Below are 20,773 nucleotides of genomic sequence, written 5' to 3' on the forward strand. Positions count from 1 at the left end.
AGATTGTATGGTCAGGGTTGCAGGCCTGCCAGGCGAGGTCAGGGGCATGTGATCTATTGATACTAGTAGTTCTATACTAGTCAGTAGCTCACCACCAGCAGGGCTTCCTCAACAGGCTCCGCGTGTAATCCCTCGGACCCCGGTCCATCCTCCGCTGATTTAAGCGCCAGTGGTGGGGGAGGGCTGCCAAGGAACAGCTCGGCCGTGGTCCCGCGTCTCGAGCCGGGTCAGGAGCCAGGGTGGTCGCGGCGGCCACGCTCCTTAGGTCACCTGCACGACGCCGCCCGGCCGGCGGCGGACGCCAGGCCCGGCTGCCATATAAGGAGCGACGCCGCCACTGACTCAGCCGTGACGTCATCGGGCGTGACCTCGGCACACCTGGGCGCCGCCGAGGGTGGCCGGCGTCCTGCCGAGCATGGTAACCTCCAGCGGTCGGGCCAGCCGAATCGGGCCGGTCGACGGGCGGCGCTGCCGCTCGCCCGCTGCGGGCGGCGGCCCGTGGGAGTGCTCCACATAAACACATCATCCCGCGCCATATATGGCACCAGGGGCTGGCGACACCGTGTTCCAAGGCCTCGCTCTTCCTCCGAAGCGGTGAGGACTGACGTCAATCTTCTTCCGAGGTAATGGGCCTGACATCAGTCTTCCTCCGAGGCGTTGAGGACTAGCATCAGCCTTCCCCAAGGTATCGAGGACTGACATCAGTCCCCCTCCGAGGCGTTGAGGGCTGACGCCAGTCTGAATGCCGTGTCACATCACGCCAAAGGCGAAGGCGTCACGTTTTGATTCAGAAGCTCAACAGCATGCCTCACACAGCGAGTTCTTAGCGGACCATTTCCAGCGTAGCGTGAGTACCACTGCCTGCCCACCGGTTGAAACTGGCAAGCATCAGCAACCAGACAGCTGCTTCAGGAAGTGACAAAGCGACCAGACAGCATCAGCGACCAGACAGCTGATTCAGGAAATGGCAAAGCGACCAGACAGCATCAGCGACCAGACAGCTGATTCAGGAAGTGGCAAAGCGACCAGACAGCATCAGCGACCAGACAGCTGATTCAGGAAATGGTAAAGCGACCAGACAGCATCAGCGACCAGACAGCTGATTCAGGAAGTGGCAAGCGACCAGACAGCATCAACGACCAGACAGCTGCTTCAGGAAGTGACAAAGCGACCAGACAGCATCAGCGACCAGACAGCTGATTCAGGAAGTGACAAAGCGACCAGACAGCATCAGCGACCAGACAGCTGATTCAGGAAGTGAAAGGGCGACCAGACAGCATCAGTGACCAGGCAGCTGCTTCAGGAAGTGGCGAAGCGACCAGAAAGCTAGAAGTGGCAAAGCGACCAGACAGCATCAGCAACCAGACAGCTGCTTCAGGAAGTGACAAAGCGACCATACAGCACCAATGACCAGACAGCTGCTTCAGGAAGTGGCAAAGCGACCAGACAGCTAGAAGTGGCAAAGCGACCAGACAGCATCAGCGACCAGACAGCTGCTTCAGGAAGTGACAAAGCGACCAGACAGCGTCAGTGACCAGACAGCTGCTTCAGGAAGTGACAAAGTCACGCTGACCCCGCGGTAATCATCTTCGCGAATTGAATTCTTAGGAACCGGTTCAGTCCGGTCCAGCTAGGTTAGATCCGGTCGTCCACCAATCCTGTTTTCCAGACTTCTAAGCCCAGCCAGTCAGCAACCGTATCTGCCAAAAATATTTCCAGCCAGCAGGCGTACCTACAAGAGCTATGATCAATTGCGTTTGCGCGGATTTGGGTAATCCCTATAATAAACAGCATTGGGGTCGGCCTTCTGTTTGGATCTACGCCTCTCCATAGCGCAATGATTGTCAGCTGTTATGTCACCGCGAAAAATAGTGCAAAATAATGTTTTAAAGTCAGCATTGTAACTCCAATATTCGTTCATATCTTTCTTTTCTCGCTGTCAGTGGACATGTACAAGGATTTAATTTGAATTCCGTCCTGCATGCAGATTATTGAATGCTGTTTTCTGAGGCTTTCATCCTCGGTAGGGGGCAATCCCTCCTGCTTGAGAATAGGGGGCGTCCCCCATTCTCTCCCCTCGTTGGCGGCGCACACGCATGCCACACATCCCTCGCAATTAATGCTCAGCACCACTGTTCACTTCGAAACAGAAATGTTGGCCAGTTGCAATTAAATGCTAGGCAGTATAAAGCATAAATTGTACCAATCGCTTTTCATTTCCAAAGTCTGCCAAGCTTTCCCCAATTAACTTTGACGCATTTTACGTTGCAAACTAGTGCGCAAGGCTCTGGGCGTCGCTATAAATGTCCAAATGTGAAGTACTTAACATTTTGCATGTCTCTATGGTGCGAATATAGAGATAGCTTTCGTCTTTCGCATATATGAGGGAATGGGTCACATTTGCAGAAGTTGAAGGAAACATCAGATATGAGTAAACAAGCTCACTTATAACCATTGGTACACTTAAAAGTGGAAAAAAACTGTTCTAGGCCGCACAGTTCTCTGTGTGGTATAAATGCACGCACACACACACACACACACACACACACACACACACACACACACACACACACACACACACACACACACACACACACACACATTATATATATATATATATATATATATATATATATATATATATATATATATATATATATATATATATATATGCTCCTCAACGCACCGTCATTTCATAACCTTATCGTATCTTGCACAACATTGATCAAGGGCCAATTGACGGCCGTTCTATCTGGAAATGCCGCTCGTGAACGCCAGACATAAGTGCTTCGACAAATATACTTGCCTTGGCCTTGATCGCCGCTTGACTTAGGAAATGGCAGGATTTGAATCACCTTATTATGATGTCATGAATGCCAAGATGGCTTTGAAATGCTTCCCCGATATACCTTTCCCCATCTTCGCGGGCGTGTAGCTCAGGAACTATAGGAGCTTAGGTATTGAGAAGGACAGGATTGTTAATAGCACCGAAATGTCTTCAAGATGGTTAGTTCAGTTTAAAACCCGATATCGAAGTGGACTACACCCTTTAAAGGGAACGCACCACATTTGAAGACATTGAGACAAGCACCAAACATGACGGAAAAGCTTGCTTGTAACTATTGGGATGCTTTTAAGCGCAAAAGACTGCTCTGGACCTAGGCAGCACGTTCTACTTTTTAGCAATGCACTTCTCAGCATGCTATTGTTTGATTACGCTATGCAACATTTTTAATTACTTCAAAATCGCTGCCAGGCTGGCCATGCCAGAATTGTCACTGTAGCGGACGGGCTTACTCACTTGTAGTTCTGCAACTTTTTGCAAGATGGCCTGTTAATTGATGCTATGAAGTAAACCCACGATCGCTCTGCGAGCGTGTTTCGGCCCTTTCTTGTGGTGTCCGTGCACAGTCCGTGCAGGCATGACTGTCTCTTTTAGTGGTATCCTAGTTAACGGCGTTATTATCGAAAAAAGCGGCATGTAGGCGCAGCACATTCGGGTGGACAGGTCTCTGAGGTCACGCTCGTACCAGACTACCAAAAAGGGTGTTTTCAGTGGACCGTGAAGTGGCCAGAGTACGCCACGCCGCAATGGTTGGTCACGCCCTGCAGGTTGCACTCCTGGTCTTCCAGCACGGCGGAGTGTGGCGATCGGTTTAGACCACTGGGGGAGATGTTCACGGTGGTGTTGAGCTTATGTCTGGACTGATCCTGCTGCAGCGAGAACCGTCTCAGGTGCACTACAAGGATCCGTGAGAACTTCTGAATCAGGAATTTATTGGATCACTTCGAACGCCATGCTTATGACGACGTTGTTGCACTGATTACTGACCCCATTATGCCAGGTCAAAAATAAAAGTTTCGTATAAATCGCATTTTTTCAGTTATAGCGTCATATCCTCGAAATCATGCCTTGTGGCGACACAAAATCTAAACAGGCGTGTGCCTTGTTCAATGTCAAGGGCAATGTTGTGTATTTTGATCGTTTTTGAGCGCATGTTAATGATCTATGGCTCCGCTAATGCAACGATGTCGGCCCGCCGCGCACTCAGCGGCAGCATCGGTTGCCACCCGCCGCCGGCGCCGGCCGCAGACCGCCGTGCAGTGTTCCTAAAAATCGCCGCTGCTCCGAAACCAGGAACGTCAGGAGCGATTTCTTTGGTGTTAAAGCACGTGCAATAGATGCCCCATAGACTAGTGCAAATCTGCATACGATTGCAAAACGCGCCAGAGAGGCATCCTAAAAAACGTTAGGGGAGTTGCACCGACGTTCCCCTTCACCCTCCCATCGGGGCGAGGGTTCAGCGTAATGGCGCAGAGCACGAACTGGGTGACGTAAATAACCAGTATCGCGGTGTTGCGTGATCTTACCATCCGGTACACGGGTCAATAAAGAGCACCGTGCGTGGCGTCGGTGCATTAAAACAGCCATCTGGCGTTGGTGGACACACCCAGTGTCCTTATTTGACAGGGATTCGGCACCACAAACAGGCACCCATTGGCAAAATGTAGTTCGGCAGTTCACCACAACTTTGCTCACGTGCTACTAAATAACGTAGCTGTTGAATTTGAATAGAGAACGCGTTTCGCCACAGGTCTGAATCTGCCGAAAAATACCGAAGCTCATTTGTCAGGACCTGGCGGCCTTCACGCACAAATGCCGCCGGGGTTTGACACTCCGCTCTGTCAGCTCCCGCTCTGGTGAGTCTAAACTGGTGTAATGGGGACCAAACCAATTATGTCGGAGCCAAATCATTGACGCGGTGGGATCAGCACTGCTGCCGGGGCGGGGAAGGCCGGGTGCAGAGGGGGGGGGGGGGGGGAGGGTGGACACGCAAGGCACACCTGTTGCCCATCCGTGATGCTCCTGCCTCCCTTGAAGACTGTAGTGTTACGGGCTCAAGCATGTCAAAAGACTACAAAAGGAGGTCCGGTTCAAGGACCAAAAAGTTCTTGAAGCATGCCTTGTGGTGCAAGAATGGTGCCCTGTGGCGGCCAAGCGCATCATGGTAATGGCACCACGCGATATGTCTGACTTACCACGCAAACGCGTCGCGAACGTTTGTTGCCTGCGGATCTGGAGGGACGGCACCCATGACGTTGCTTGGGCCGCGGCAGACGGCATATTTCCTCTCACCTCGGTCGAGCATGTGAGCTTCGCCCATGGCCGAGGTGCTCCTTCTCTGACTTCGGTGTGCGCCTATCCGGACGCCGGTGGCCGTGAAAGCCGGCGCTCGGGCGTGCCTGCCGGCTGGGGGCGGCCGGTCCGCCGCCCACACGGCCAGCGGCGGCGCCCGGCGTCGTCGCTGGTCGGCCAGTCCGCTCGGCGCTCTCTGCAGTACAGCGTAACGGGTCCGCCGCTCGCAGCCGCGCCGTGCCCCCGCAGCGCCCAGCTCCACCCCGCACTGCACGCGCGCAGCCGACGCACAGCAGAATCAGCTACCACACAGGTAAAGGGCGCCACGGGAAACAAGCGCGGTTGTTAGCGGGCATGTCGTCCACGCCTTTGCTGTTGTTCTTACGGTATGTGCAGTGCGTGAAGTGTCACGTGATATCAGGGGTGTCGGTTAAAGCCATGGCCCATGCATGTCTCTTGGAACGCGCTTCTGTATGGGTAGGGACGGCAGGTACTGGTAGATATGGCAGTCTGCACCCTTACGTGTTTTGCTTCGCTATGGTCGAGATTAGAGCTGCCACTTTTGAGCCCGCTGGTCCGCAACGCGCGGACTTAACACGTGCTCGGGTGGGGGCCAAATTGACCCTCCCGAAGGTTTCTCCAGAATAGTTTCCAAACTGCGAGGCGTAGCCGCACCAAACTTTGCATAGCTGTAGACAATTATATAGCAAATCGTTTGGCATTAGCAATTTAGATGTGCCTTGTAAGGTCGCTGACCTATGGCAGGTCAAAGTTAGGCCATGGTTTCAGCGAAGGAAATTTTTAGGGAGTCCTTCAATCTGATCCAACAACGGAGTGCTAGACGAAGCCACACATCTCTGAGATGCTTTCTTAGGCAACACAACAGTTGAATGAGGAACTTACATTGGCCTAAGGTCAGATATGAAGGTGACACCAATGTCAAATCAACCTGCTTTGTAACTCCAGGGCTTGCTGTATGGGATAGTTTCTGGTGCTCATTTCGAGTTTTTTAGATGAGGAACCGCGTTATACACCTTCAATGGACTTCTTAGAGGCCAAAAAAGGTCATTGATCTAAAATAACCCAGGTCAACATTTTGTTTTAGGGAATATACTGCCTGACGTAATCTTTGTCGCTTAGTCGAATGCAAAACTCGAAGCAATCTTGCATGATTTTGATCACCTTGACCCCCAAAAGGTCAAACGAGGTCACTGACTGTGAATGAGAATGTGACCTTTTGCTTAGAAACGGTTATCTAGGTTCTGGGGACACTTTGGAGACCAACCTGAAACTTGGCCTTATTTTACCTTTTTTGACACGGAGGTCATGACCTAAGAACCTGAAACTTTGACCTAAGTGAGTTCAGGTACAGGTCAAGACACTCTGTAAATTTGGTGTCTCTAGCTTTCTTAGTTCCCGAGATCTCAGCGGGGGGGGGGGGGTCAAATTGACCACCCCACCCGAGCGAAGGGTATCTTGCCGGCCCCTCGGGCGCATGTTAAAGACACGGTTTTTGGGCAGGTATCGCTAACTACGCACTATAGGTAGGTATAATTACACAACTATGCGTTCTGAGATAGTGAAATCCACACATGAGAGAAAGAACCACAATGAAATTATACAGAAGCAATGGTAGATGCTACCAGGCACGTACCTTCCCGTTTGATTCAAATGCTCATCCCACATCACTGAAAAGTTGCCCAATCACATAAAAAATGGCATCTGTGGGAGCATTTTAAGGGTAGCAGTAGTTTTTTCCCCGCTCAGCCAACCCCAACCTAATTTTGTAAAATTGCACCCCGAATGCCGCATGTGTTGCTGATCAAAATCAACACACAGTTGCGGGCGGGTACTTCTTAATGATGCAACTATGCAGAGCATGTTCGAAGTAACATCATCCAATACCAAAATTAAACTGATCCTGTTACCTTGCATTGAAATTTCAGAAGCGATCCCCAAATCTTATCCAATTTACCACCAATTCAGTTTTGTTCAGCCTAGACCATACATGCAAGCTATGCAACTAATATATAGCAATACTTTCTGCTCTGTGCACACACTATTTTGGTATTTAGCCATGAGGAAATCGCAGATTGGCTAAGTATCGTTTCAGACAAAAGTAACCAAGGATGAAGTCATCGCACGTAGATCAGCAAGATGTCGCCAGCTGTTCGATAAGCTCGGACGCACACCCAAGGACGGCGTTGGCGTGGGACGTGAGGCGTCTGCAGGTGGCGTGCGGACGAGCTCGTATTTACTATCCACGTTAGAATGGATGGTCAGTTGACCAAGGACAGGGCATAAAGTCATTCATAGCGCACCTTGCTATGTGTTTATCCCGTGAGCCTCTTCACTGGACACAGGGAATCGTAATAAGCCGTCATGCATGAGCCCGGTGCTGCACATGCTATTAGGAAGGATGTTATTATGGTGGCTAGTGATCAGCTTTATTGTCAACGGATTTATTACATTAACTGCACAAATTTACTTCAGGCATTCTCGAATATGCTCCAAATACTTGCTTCTTCTAACATAACCATAGCTCGCCCGTGGCCGTCCCTGTGTGATGCTGCAAGGTGTCACACAGGTATTTCCTTTCGATACCACACTACATATTAGGTTTGCGGCTCAAATCCCAGTTATTATCATGAACTGTGAAGCGCGATGCGTCATGAATTAAACCTAAGCTGCTTTTAACAAGACGGATTATGTGGAAAAGGTCGAATCGTGAATGCCAAGCACGATCTCGTCTGGGGGCTGATGACTGTCCTTAGATCTATTTGATGATCAGTGGTCCCATGATGTGCTGTGAACTTCTCTAGCTGTATCCCTTACCTTTAAGAAGTTTTCTTCTATCGGCTTCCAAATGGTATGACACCTCCGTTGGGATCCTTTAGTTTCCTGAAATAATGTTCCTGGTCCTCTGTATTCAAACTATGAACCTATGCTTTGATTCAAACACTTTGAACGGTCTGAAAATGTCAGCAGTCAGCTTGAATGTTGGTGTGAGGTGGTGAGCTCTAGTAAAAAGGCAACTACTTGACCTAAGTTTTGATCGCTGTTTGTCATGGACAGAACATACAAACAAGGTAACAAGTACCTGCGCAGAGCTTCTTACAGCTCTTGCACATCATCGCCGTCTTCTGCCTGATGCTGTCGTTGCTCGCGTGGTAACATCACGTTTTACAATATTTAACGCACGATCGGAGCGTAACATCGGCGATGGTTACAAAGAACAAGAAGGGATCGGAACATAGTTTAAGTTGTGCATCCCAGGCTTTTACCTACTAGTTTATCACAAGCTAAAGCAAATTTACCCCGGTTTTATGTGAATAATCGGTATAGTACTACAAGAGCATAGTGATGTAAAAGTTAACAAAAACCCAGATCCTCGTGTTTGGCCGAACCCATGTCAAGAAATGTGGGTGTCTGTGGACAAAACATCAGACAAAACGAAGTGGTGCAGCTGCCACTAGTGCGACCAGCACATGAAAATAAATCAATTGAATTCCAAGTTGCGGAGATGTGGATCGCCTTCCCACAGGATGATAATGATTTATCGTCCTTGTCAATGCTCAATGCCAATGTGAAGAGGATGATCTTGTCAATCTTCGCACTGATGGGGGTGGGGTGGGTTTGTTGCAACCCCTCTAAGGGTTTGTGAGATAACTCCTCCAGCATGTCGTATAATCGCGCCCAAATTTCTAGTGGGCTATGGGACATTCATTGCACGTGTTTTTGATGCCAAAAACGTGTTGCTGGCTCTTCTGGTGTCGGAGCAGCGGAGGTTTTTGAAGGACCCTGTTCGGCGATCCATGGCCAACTCGTGCAGCGGGAGGCAACCGACGATACCGCAGAATGCGCACAGCCCGCCGACATTGTTGCGTTTTATTAACGAAGTCATGCGTCATGAATTTTTGCCCCAAACGAATAGAAAATATGCATGAAGGTATTCAGAAATGAACAAGAAATACGCCTGCTTAAGTTGTGTATCGCCACAAGACGTAGTATCCTAAGTATTACGTTGTAAAGCTGAAATTGCGATTATCTGGAAAATTCAACATTTGACCTACCATAATGGGGTCAGTTACTGAACGAACAGCATAAAGCTAGTTTCTATCGCGAGATCTCGTTGAGATCAATTCACTGGCGTTTTCCGTTAAAATAAGCCAAGATGTACACATCTTCACTACTTTGGAAACGCCCGTGAGTCGCATCGCTCCCTCCCCTCCCCGCTACCCCCCCCCCCCCCCCCGATCAGTTTGCTTTATGAAAAACGACGAATCAGGTCGAGGAGTTGGAAACGACAGGCTTAAAATATCGGTGCTCCATCCAACTGGTTTGTTGCTGGTTTGTGCTGTGCGTGAACGTGAGCTTTTCATGGTTTGCAAAAGGCGCTCATCGTGTTGTTGGTCTCCAATTTTGAATAGATGCGCGTTTCGTTTAAGGAGTACGTGACTGGGGCACTCTGGTAAAGCACCAATGGTACCAGCTAGCTTATCAGCGGCCGTGCAAGCTCTCTTAAAAGTGCGAAAGTGATTGAGAGTTTCCCAGCGTGAGCTTGGATATACATAATTTCACCTATTAAGGTACGTGCGACACCGCCCGATCAGCTTACGAGCAGATTAACTGAATGGATTGATGATTGACTTTAAGTTGCATAAAAGATGTAGACACAGGAATGTGAGCGTACGTTCGCAATGCCAATAAAAATGTCATCAGCGGCATACTAGAGATTACATCCAAATTGCAGGCCAGCACCTCAGAAATGTGACGTCACTCATCATCGCCAGTGGCGCAGCCAGGATTTCACATAGGAGGAAGGCGAATTGGACCAGAGCCATTGTTATTTTTTCATCTTGCTTTTATCATGGTTATAATACGACACTTGATAATAAGCAACATCATTTATTTTCTTCCATAGTGGTGTGGTCTGCCAGCAATGAATTTGAAAAACCCAAGGCAAACGACATCGGCACGACATAGGGATTTGTTTCATGGTTTTCACGATTGGTCACGAGGGTTTGCGCTTTTATTGCAGTTTCTTTACTATGCTACCATATGCTACCGCATGTAGGGAGCCAGCACATATGTTCAGTCAACATTAAACAGGCTGGTTCTAGAGATGCAATATTTCCTCATCGGCATGCCCTCGGGCGGAGTTTTCTTTTCAAATGGTGGGGCCAATGTCCCACCGACGTTGAACTTGGTCTCACCAAGCTTGTGCTTTGCCCCACCAAGTATCGTCAGATTCGAATGTTTCTTAACTTATAAATCATCATTTTCGTAGAAGCTTTGCAATACTACCAAAGTTAAAGGCATGCTAGTGTTAAGATGGATATGTTTTGACTCAGCCATGAAAATCAATCAGCCCACATGACATTTTGCTTCACCAACCTTTCCTGAAAAGCTCTACCTATCCGTATGCCGGTATTTTCTAATTACCACAGTTAATCGTGCTTTATAAGAATTGACAATGCCGGGTATATTGCCGATATAGTTACTTCAAATACGGGTGCAGTTTATCTGTATGCCAGCGACGGGGCGTTGTTTTCTGAAGGGCTGGCAGTCCCGAAGCCCTTACAATATTCGTTTGGGGCCGGGTCCTACCAATGCCTCTGGGCCCCAGTTGTTGTCCGCCAGGGGCGGCACCAGGGATTTTGTCTAGCGGGGGCTGAGGTTTCCGGGGGCCTCAAGGCAATGGGCCTCTCAACAAGGGTCTCCTAACAAATGTCGCAAAATTCAAATTTCTCCTCGGATTTTGACCACTTTATTTTCATACTCAGGTAAAATTGGCAAATTTTTTGAAGATTAACCAAAATGCTTCGGCTATGGGGGTGTGCAGAAGGTTATGCGGGTGCAACTGCACCCGTTGCCCTCCCCCCCCCCGCCCTACTGCGCCGCCCTTGGCTCCCACCTCCACAGTAGGTGTTACGTATAGCTGACAGAGGGTTAAAAAGGCGTGTGTGTAGAGCTACGGTATAACCCGGTGCTTGCCTTTTCTCATTTCAGCAGGCGGTTTGGTGCCAGTACATGTTTGCATAAGGGAAGTGTTGCATATCTTATTGATACGTTTACATGTATTTGAGAATTGTGAGTTAGCAATTTGCTACCACTTACCACAACCACAGTGCATGAACAAACCTAGTTGTTATGGTCTGTGGGTTGGTTACAGTGGAGGATCTAGAACTGGTCCAACAAAGGATGTTGAGTGGGACAAAAATTCAAAAAGATATGCGCCAATAAAACAAACTCTGGGTTGTGCTTTCTATTCCGCTATTATTATCTCCTAATGCATTTACCCCAGTGAAAGTTTGCAACATAGATTGTCGGTAAGATGCAATTACATGCATATTTTTTTGTCTTTAACTCTTTGAGCGGAGCCATGTCCGCACCTCCCCTTGTCGCCCCCTCCCCCTCCCTCCAACGTGGTCAATGGCGGATCCAGGATTTGTTCAAGGACGGGATACCAACCAAGAGGGGAAGAGGGTCCCTGAGACCTCGGTAGGTCCTCTGAAGACCAGAATGTGTCCTTTAGTTAGAGACCTTAGACACCGAAGATCCCTTTTTTGGAGACCCAAGGAGGGGGGCCATAGCCTCTCACCTGGATCCGTCAGCGCCTTGGTTCTCGGCGATATCCTTGAATCTATGCTGCCCCGGCTGTATAAAGGCCGGCAGGGGGCAGGGATGGTAAAGTGTCTTCTTTAACCGGTATGGGCAATTTAAAGCCCCCAAAGGCCCTCCACAGATCAAAAGGCCCTAAATGCTATAAGAGGACCCTTTACATGCCGACATCGGCATGGCCATCTAAATGCCGATAGAGGCCCTTTTCAGGTCGGTAGGTCCTATATCAATGCCAGCCGAAACCCACAGCAGGTGGACAGGGTCATCTAAGGGTCAAAGGACAGAGGGTCCCGTTGGTCTCCAGGGAGGGGGAGCACGTCCCCTTTGCCCGCCCCCCCCCCCTTTGATGAAGCCTATGCTTGGCACAAAATTCGCAGTGCATTCTTTTTAGTCCTCCTCGATGGTTTCTTAGTGACTGCCTAGTGCGTGATTGCGTTTCACTATATGTTGTGATTTGCACACCTGCGCGTCGTCAATATATGCTTCTCATATGCTTTTGGGGAGCATCGGCACTTTGAAAAAAAAACCTTTTCATCGGCCCTTTAACCACAAGATGCTCACATTGCATCACCTTAATAGTTATTGTTAAAAGAATGCAAATCACCTTGAGGCTTCTACAGCTTATAAGGCATAGGAAACTTCATGTTCCATGCTCGTTTTACAGTCGACTGAAGCCGTTTTCACGAAGGCTTACGCTGTAAAACTTTTAACAACTTCTTTTAGAGATTTCTAAAAAAATTCAGCGTTGTTGTTTAACCGCACGCCTTGTAACATCCAATCTCGGTTAAAATTTTCGCAGAGATTTAAAGCATGCTTTGAAGGCGCATAATTTTATAATATCTGGGCTAGCTGGTCATAGGAAAGGCCATGCTTTTATCCACGGGAATAAAAATGATACCAGATCTCCTCCTAGTGAAACTTACCAAGGCTCACGAAAAATATACGGTGGCATCTCTGACGCAAACCGGAGAAACTCCTATATCTTTGTAGCGTTCCTGCTCATATGTAGTAGTTACAGAGCCTATTTACAGTACTTACAGACCTTGCTTATATTTCTCACAAAGCTTAGAGGGCTCGCATACCTTAATATGATCCAAGATGAATACTCGCTGAATGAAAGGATCCTCAAAGCCCGCCTTGCTCCACCCAGTACCGATTTAAACAACAATGGGGCAGTCGGCATCCAACGTCCTTGCCCGATGCGCATTCCTAATTGGCAGTCCTTTTTTCCTTGGAATGTGAGCGAACTAAAGGCATGACCAAAGAGATGTTCTATAAGGGGATCTCTTGTCATGTAACAAACTTATTCTTAGTTGGATGCATGCGGTTTACCTGTTGCATGTTAACGCACCGGCATGCAAACAATGCTTTCCTTGTCAGAGCTTTGAGTATATACGAAAACGTCACGGAATATTTTACGAACTTTTGGCGCGTTAATTCATCGTGGAAACGGCTATTGTTAATGATGTTAATGCGACACTGTTGGGGCGTTTCTATCCCCCCACCCCAATTCAGAATCTGCGCCACCGCCGCTTTCTGCTCTCCTTGTCTTCAGCAACCACAGCGCAAGGCATGGCGAAAGCTCCACCGAAGAACGGGTAACTCTATATATTACTACAAACTATGTTGGGAATGGAATGATGCGCATGCTGATGTCTAATCATGCATCGCAAGTGTCATGCATGCTTGAGAGTTAGGCAGCGTGAAGTAGTCTGCACAGGTATGCGAGCGTCTGACTCAGAAACAGGTGGAATTGGAATCTTAGAAATGGCATAACCGTGAATCGGAAGGATTGATCTTTAAGACGACTACCTCACTTCAAAGACTCCTACAAACGTACAACAGTCGGTTTAGGCCAGGTACGTGGCCAAAGTTTTCCTCAGGGAAAAACCTCTTGGCTCAGGGGAGAGGGGTGAAGTTGGGGCATGGCTCACTTGACCCCCCTCTCGGCAATGCCCCATCTTTAGCCATATCTCCATGAGCCGGAATCGGGGCATCATACCGGTAGATATTATACCGGTTTAAGTTACATGGAATCATAGAATCACATCACTTGAAGTTACAGTTAGAATTAACCACATGCCTTGTGTCTTAGAGACGGAATAGATTCCAGTGAAGCAAAATCAAGCACAAATCAGGATACCGCAGATCATTGGAGAGAACTATGCGTTTGATGATGCTGTCGTGAAAGTGCATGGTTCTCGGTGCGTCAAATGTGGGCACACCTTTGTTCTTCTGTAAAAAGCAGCACTGCTTACGTTAACGGGAGTGTTCCGCATTTGTATAGGGTTTTGAACTGAAGTAGCCATATTGAAGATCATTCGGTGCAGTCCACGGCCCTATCCTTCTTAAGGCCTAAACTCCTCTAGTTTCTGAGCTCCACGCTCACAAAGCTGTGCAGACTATTTTAGAGAGGCTACTTCAAGTTGAGCCAGGTATCCATGACGCCATAATAACGTCATTCAAATATTGTTATTCCCTCAGTCATGCGACGATCAAGGCGAAGCAAGCGACACTTGTCGACTCGTTCACATGGGGCGTTTGTAAGCACGATTTCCAGATGTCAAGGCCGTCAATTGGCTTTCAATGAATGTTAGGCAACGTGAAATAGCGTTATCAAATAATCATGCATTTAGGAACATATTCATTATTCAGGGAAATTGTGGTAACCAGAACTGTTTTTTTTTCACTTAAAGTATAACAATAGTTAAGTGAGCTAACTTCATCATATCTAATGCTTGCTCTAATATCTTCAAATGTGGATCATTCCCTTTAAATCAGCATGAATAATGCTGTCCAGGACAAAATCATTCTTCGTATCTCGTCTTAAACCTATTATCTCTGTATGTTTGCATGGGCACTGAACACGGTCGCAAAAGATTGATGTTAGACGCTGAGCTAGCGCAGTAGAAGAGGTCTCCGTTTGCGTCCATATACGATCGCGTGCAGGCTGCAAAACTTTGGGATATGTCATTGAATATGTAATTGTCAGCTACCAAAGCAGGACATGCTTCGACTGTATTTAGTGACGCTCCTTTGCTGCTGTGATACAACTGCACATGCAGTATTGTTTGGCAAACAAGCCCCGCTGTGGGGCTGTTACAGCATATGCAGCATGCATCAGTTGTCGAAGCAGAATGAATCATGACGTTATCCGTCCCATGCTTTCTCATTCATCGCTTCGTCCGAGCTACGTCTCGCCGCAGAATGCTACAGTCTTAAGTCATGCGCTAGCTTCACGGTCATCCTGGCGAGTGCCCCAGCAACCGCAGGAAGCCGAAAGATGGGTGTAGGTGTGAGCGAAGGCCCGTTAGCTTCTATTCTGTTGTCTCCCAACTAATGTTTCCTTAATTTTACCTCTCGGAAATAGCCATTGCTGGACAAAAGAGCTCTTACCAAACCAAACCGACCAATCACGGCACTCCGCTCGTGCGCCGCGAGGCTGCGATTCCTTCCATGTAGCTGGGATCCTGCTTACGTGACTGGACCCTGCCCACGTGACTGGGTTTCTGCCCCATGGCTAGAACCTTACCCACGTGACACGAGTCTTGCCCGCAAGTGTAATCGTGCCTTTGTGACCGGGGTCCTGCCTCATTGGCTGGAAATCCATCCGCATGACTGGGTCATGTTTACCGTTACTGGACTGGGGCCCCGCCAACACCCCTCCGGTGCTGTGCCTGTGACTGCGGCCCTGCCCCCGTGACTGGGGCCTTGATGACGTGACGGGCAGGCTGTCCCATGACTGGTGTCCTGCACTCGTGACCGGGGTGTTCCCCACGTGTCTGAGAGCCTGAGAGCCTGTTTCCTGCCGTCGCAACCGAGGACGAGCGGCGCCACGTGGCCGCGCTGCCGTCACGCTGTTGCGCTGTGGTCCGTATAAGGGCGTCCGTCTCGTGTCGGGGGCCGCCAGGGCGTCGTCCGGCTGGCTCAGACGTGCCGGCCATACATGGCGGCCCGGGAGGCGGCGCGCCCGGCGCGGCTGCACCGGCTGCCTGCACGGGCCGGCCGCCGGCGCCACACCGGCGCCGTTCACCCAGGCCGTCACCGCGCCGCCGCCGCCGCCGCCGGCGCCGCTCTCCCACGGCTGGCTGCTGACCTCCCCGCGCCCGGCCGCCGGCCAGGCATGGCCCAGCTGATGGCAGCACTGGCCAAACGGGCTCCAGCTGGCCGCACCTGGCCGCACGGACACGAGCTCTCCGCACCTGGTTAGGCGTAGGCTAGCTGTTCCCATATGGTGGCACGTGGTCGAGCATAACGTGCTCTAATGTGCGCATGTAAAGTGCACACACGCGGCGAATTGTGTTTGAGCTGCTGACGCTAAATTTAAAATGCTCTCACTTGTTGGTTTGTACGTATGCGAACTGTGCTCACATGGCTACTTATGTCCAAACTTCGCACACCTGGCCCACATGTAAACATTGGATGTGCTTTGTATGTGCGAGGTGCGCATAGAGAAGTGATGCGCAACACGCAGCTATGTACGTCTCATTGCACGTGACAATACTGTTCCAAATGCCTCGAAAGGTAATTGATGTCGGCAAAAATCACATGTAAGAGGGATGCATGTACTTCGTGCAAAATTCGTGCCGTGGCATCCTTCGGCGCATGTGCGTACATACATGAGACGTCTATGAAAAACTCACATATGCCAAAACGCTAAAAAAAAAATCCAGCAAACCCCGCATCTTACCGCAGTTTTCAAACATTTCATGAAGATGCTTTTGTGAGCAACGTCACCATTGAATTGGACAATATCATGAACGATTATTCCGTTTATGTCGCAAACTTTTCCAGACAGAGAAAATTTGTTTGAAACGCTGCCTCCAGAAGCAAAGACAAAGGTGTGAGCCCTCAGTATAAATAATGTGTATTTTCAAGATCTCACCACCGACGTGAATGTTTCGCCGGTACCTGTCAGGCCATTGAGCGGCCGCTGCAACTTTGGGGAGACTAACTGGATCAATTTAACAATAACATTTCTGAACTATCTGGTGGTTCCGGGATACCTGACGCGCCTCGAAACGACACCTCTGCATCACGGGCCCATTCGAATTGCAGCCTGGGCGCGTGCAATCGCCAACAACAATCGCCAACCAATCTCCAACAATCGCCTGGGCGCGTGCAATCGTGCAACATGCAATCACATGTTGCGGCAGGCGTCGAGTCAGCGACCGGGCAGCGAACCGTCCGCTACATGACCTGTTGCCGTATCGGTCCTGTTTGCAGCGGTGAACGCGGTGATAAACGTGTTGCAGAGTACTGCCTGCAGCAAATGCCAGACGACTTGAGATGGAACCGAAATACGTATGGTACATTCTCGTCCTTTTTCCAATAAGGGCCTTAGATCACAAGGGTCCCCTCCACACACCTTATTTCCAGAACCACGAGGAAGTGGTTAGATGTACCCTGAAAGTTTTTGGGGTGGGTGGGGTAGCGCCATTTTGTTTTTGGGGTTGGGTGAGTGGGAAGGGAGATCAATGTTTATGGTTACAAAATAGGTCATGTTACGCACATTAACTTCTTTGGTATACTATAAACCAGCCGGTTTAATGCGATTGTTTGAAGACCATTTGCTATGCTTTTGCCTCGTTGATGTTCGGGTGCATAACAGGTGAACACAATTGCTATCACATGGTAACTTTATCATCTTTAAAGGTTGCTTTAATGTCCTAAAATTCTTGCGAAGGGTGAATGGTAAACGATTCATTGAATAGCATGAGATGCGTGACGTAAACATAACACCTTTAGCATGACGGAAACGTTATGTAAACAAAAGGTGACGTGGCGCACATAGCGTGAAACACAAAGCACAGGTTTTAATGGAAGGGCCCCAGTAGGTTTGCTCAAAAATTTGCTTTTTGTGTTGATAATCGCAAAGGTGGTGAATGCATCTCATTGTAAACAAAAGAAGTGCAGCCAGTAACATTGTGGAGTGTTTGAGGCACCTAAGCTGACATAACTCGGTATGGACGGCATTCGCTCCCATAGCCACAGTTGTTCTAAAACATGTGCCAAATTCAGCCCGTTACTCATAAGATATGGGTACCAGTGGGTTTGCCCAACCCCCATGTCCCCTACAGGTCAAAACAAGAGATATGGAGGAAGCGATCGTGGGATCGAAGTTGAATCCGTGAAATCCCTGAAGTATTATCTGCTCTTTATTCCACTCCTGTTCTTTTCGTGGTTGGCGTGATGCCAAGCATTCGTGCGAGAAAAATCGAATCATCTCAGTTGGAATTAATTCGGACGTCACTTGTGCCAACGTGGCTGTGGAGCGTGGGTGCGTGGTCGGACAGGATTAGTGCAGGTGGGAATGTGTATGAAAATACATCACCCTCAGTGTTAGATAGCTGTAGACATGCAACCATCACCCAGTCAGATTGGGGTTATATCCCCCGCTTTTGGCTCGAAGCCTGGTTATAATAGCAGTATCGAAATAAGGGCTGCAAACATCACTCCATGTCCATCTTGAGAATATTTCATGATAAGACATCCTAACCCAACCGTGGAACGTTCTCAATTACATTATAATACATGGCGGGGCCATACTATGCCGTTAGCAGCGAAACTGCGTTAGAATACAACAGACTCTCAAACACCGCACCATATCACATTCACCATTACACCAACTCCGATAACTGTGCTCAACAATTCGAATATCAGGCTGAATTCGTTATAAACCGGGGTAAAACAGTAGTAATAGCCTTATTCCTCGGAAAAAGAGCAAAAACGGGCGTAAACCACGACATTTGGGTTCTGCAAACAACACAGCGATTGGTACAACTCTGGACCATTTTGAAGTCCTGCAAGTGAGTTAGCCCGCCCGACAAGGTGGTAACATCGCACGGCTGGTATGGCAGCCATTCTGACGTCATATCACGTTGCATGACGCAACAAACGACGACGTGTTAAGAAAAATATTTACCAAATGGTGAAATTGTGTTATCTAGAACAGTGTCCTGTACATAAAAGCATACCGAACACCTTATTTCATCATATCTGATGCTAACCTCAGTGTATTCAAATGTGGAACATTTCATTCAAATATATAAACCATGTTTACCCAGCTCAGAATAACTTCACTATACGAAACGATTTTTATAGACCTGTTTCTTCAACCCGAAGCGATAGTTCACCAAAATTTTCAGACAATACCAGGTCTGGTAACGATGTGGATCTGTCGAGGGTGTGGGATGCTGAGCGTACTATTATTGTTTGCATCGGTGTCGCGCGAGGGAAGATGGGATTTGAGCATCGTTAGATTTAAGGAGAATTAATCGAAACGATGTTCTCAAGTCGCTACATTGGTGTAGGGCATTGCACTTCCGTGTAGATAGATGATTTTAGGCCCCGAATGCATTGATTTGTTAGCTGCTGAAGACTTGTAGGCTGGTGGATGAGTAAAGATGAGAAAATTTCGTGTTGGGTGTGCGATTCATCGATATTCGCCAACGTCAGATGGGAAGCAAGAGGAGAGAGAAAAAGGAGGATACACAACAAACCTACACCATGCCACTGGTGTCACCGCCGGCGCGGTACTGGAGGTAAAAAAAAACAACTACCGCCAGTATGACACCTGCGCTGCCATCTGCTGGTGACATGGTGGTTGATGAATTGGCGATAGATGGTTCGCTGTTTAAGGATAGGATAGATAATATGATAGGATAGATAGATAAGACAGGATAGGATAGGATAGGATAAGAATAGGATAGCATAGGATAGGATAGGATAGACAGATAATGATAATTATACCAGGCAGTGTCGACCAGGTGTTAATGATGGAATTTATGTTCGGATTGTACTGCTGATAAAGTGGACTTCGGAAATTTACATGTCACCCCACTCTTGCAGCTGCGCAAAATACTGATGTGCCAATGGTTGATGAGTGGTAGCGTTTGGGCGACTGATGAACGAATGGTGCCCGAACGGTGTGCCGGCGGCCTGGTTCTTGGCATTGTGCATATGTCTGTTTAAACGGAAGCGCACGCTCACTGCCATTCACCAGTGTAAGTTTGCGGACAGAGGCTGCATAGGATCACATGTGTGATGCTCCTGACTGCACAACATATTTTTCTTCAGTACATCTTTCATGTGGCGCACGCTCGATACCTTGCGGGACAGCGAGGTCGCTCGAGCACGAAACAGTTTAGATAATTTCTGGTGCTGTTTCGGTTGGTCCAAGTGATGCGATTTTGAACCTCGCAGGAGCGTATTGTACTTTGTATCTGTCTTGCCAGATGGTCATCGATGAAGGGAAGCGTTATGGATATGGACATTCTGGTTACCCCATGAGCCTCATCACACGACTGACTAATTAAATACTACTGGGCCGAAACAACAATGAGACGAAACAAGCGTGCTGACGAGACCAGTGTAGCCAAAACATGATGCCTCCTCTAACTGGTGTTTTGTGCCAGAGCGAGTTTGCTGTCCGCTGGGTATCGAAATTGCGTCAATTGTAAAGGCGGACTGAAAAAGTGTTGCGATTTTAAGGACGTCGTTTCTCAGATCTTATGCAATCTTTGCCAACTAACTTAGACTGGTAAAACGAAAAGCAGCATGCGTTACGTTTTGATAAACATCTGCGCAATGCAAGAACCGGACCGGCAGCAAACGTTCGGTTACCATTCGCCTATCAATCACCCAAACGCACTGCTCGCCAACCATCTGCACACCAGTATTCTGCGAAGACGCAAGCATAGCACCGACATGACATTTTCGGAAACCCTCCTTGTGAGGCAGCACCACCCAAAGATTGATACCTTTTTGACACCTGGCCTACACTGCCTGCGGAGCTGCGGACAAAAATACGCATGTAATTTGCACGGATGACAATCGGCTTTATGATGTAGTGCGTACGCTCAATGTTTGTTAGGCTAAAGTACGTAGGATATTAAGCTCGTAACGGCGAAGCTCGTGATTGCAAAATTACGTATGGATATGGATCGCTTGGTAAAACATTCGTCAGGAAAGGTTCGTATTTTGATATATGATGCAAGTACACAAACTTTG

General features: G+C 48.5%; 1 protein-coding gene across 1 annotated transcript in view; it reads left to right on the forward strand.

Annotated features, from left to right (window-relative positions):
- Positions 1-5,291: 5,291 nt before the first annotated feature.
- The window catches only part of LOC119108524 (outer dense fiber protein 3), a gene marked incomplete in the record, with an annotated part of 28,905 nt that continues 13,423 nt past the window's right edge, over positions 5,292-20,773 (forward strand). Inside the window, 1 exon segment of the mRNA XM_037232101.1 lies at positions 5,292-5,450.

This window comes from Pollicipes pollicipes, unplaced genomic scaffold (genome assembly GCF_011947565.3).
Source record: "Pollicipes pollicipes isolate AB1234 unplaced genomic scaffold, Ppol_2.1 Scaffold_6686;HRSCAF=7923_pilon_pilon_pilon, whole genome shotgun sequence".
Taxonomy (NCBI): Eukaryota; Metazoa; Arthropoda; class Thecostraca; order Pollicipedomorpha; family Pollicipedidae; genus Pollicipes; species Pollicipes pollicipes.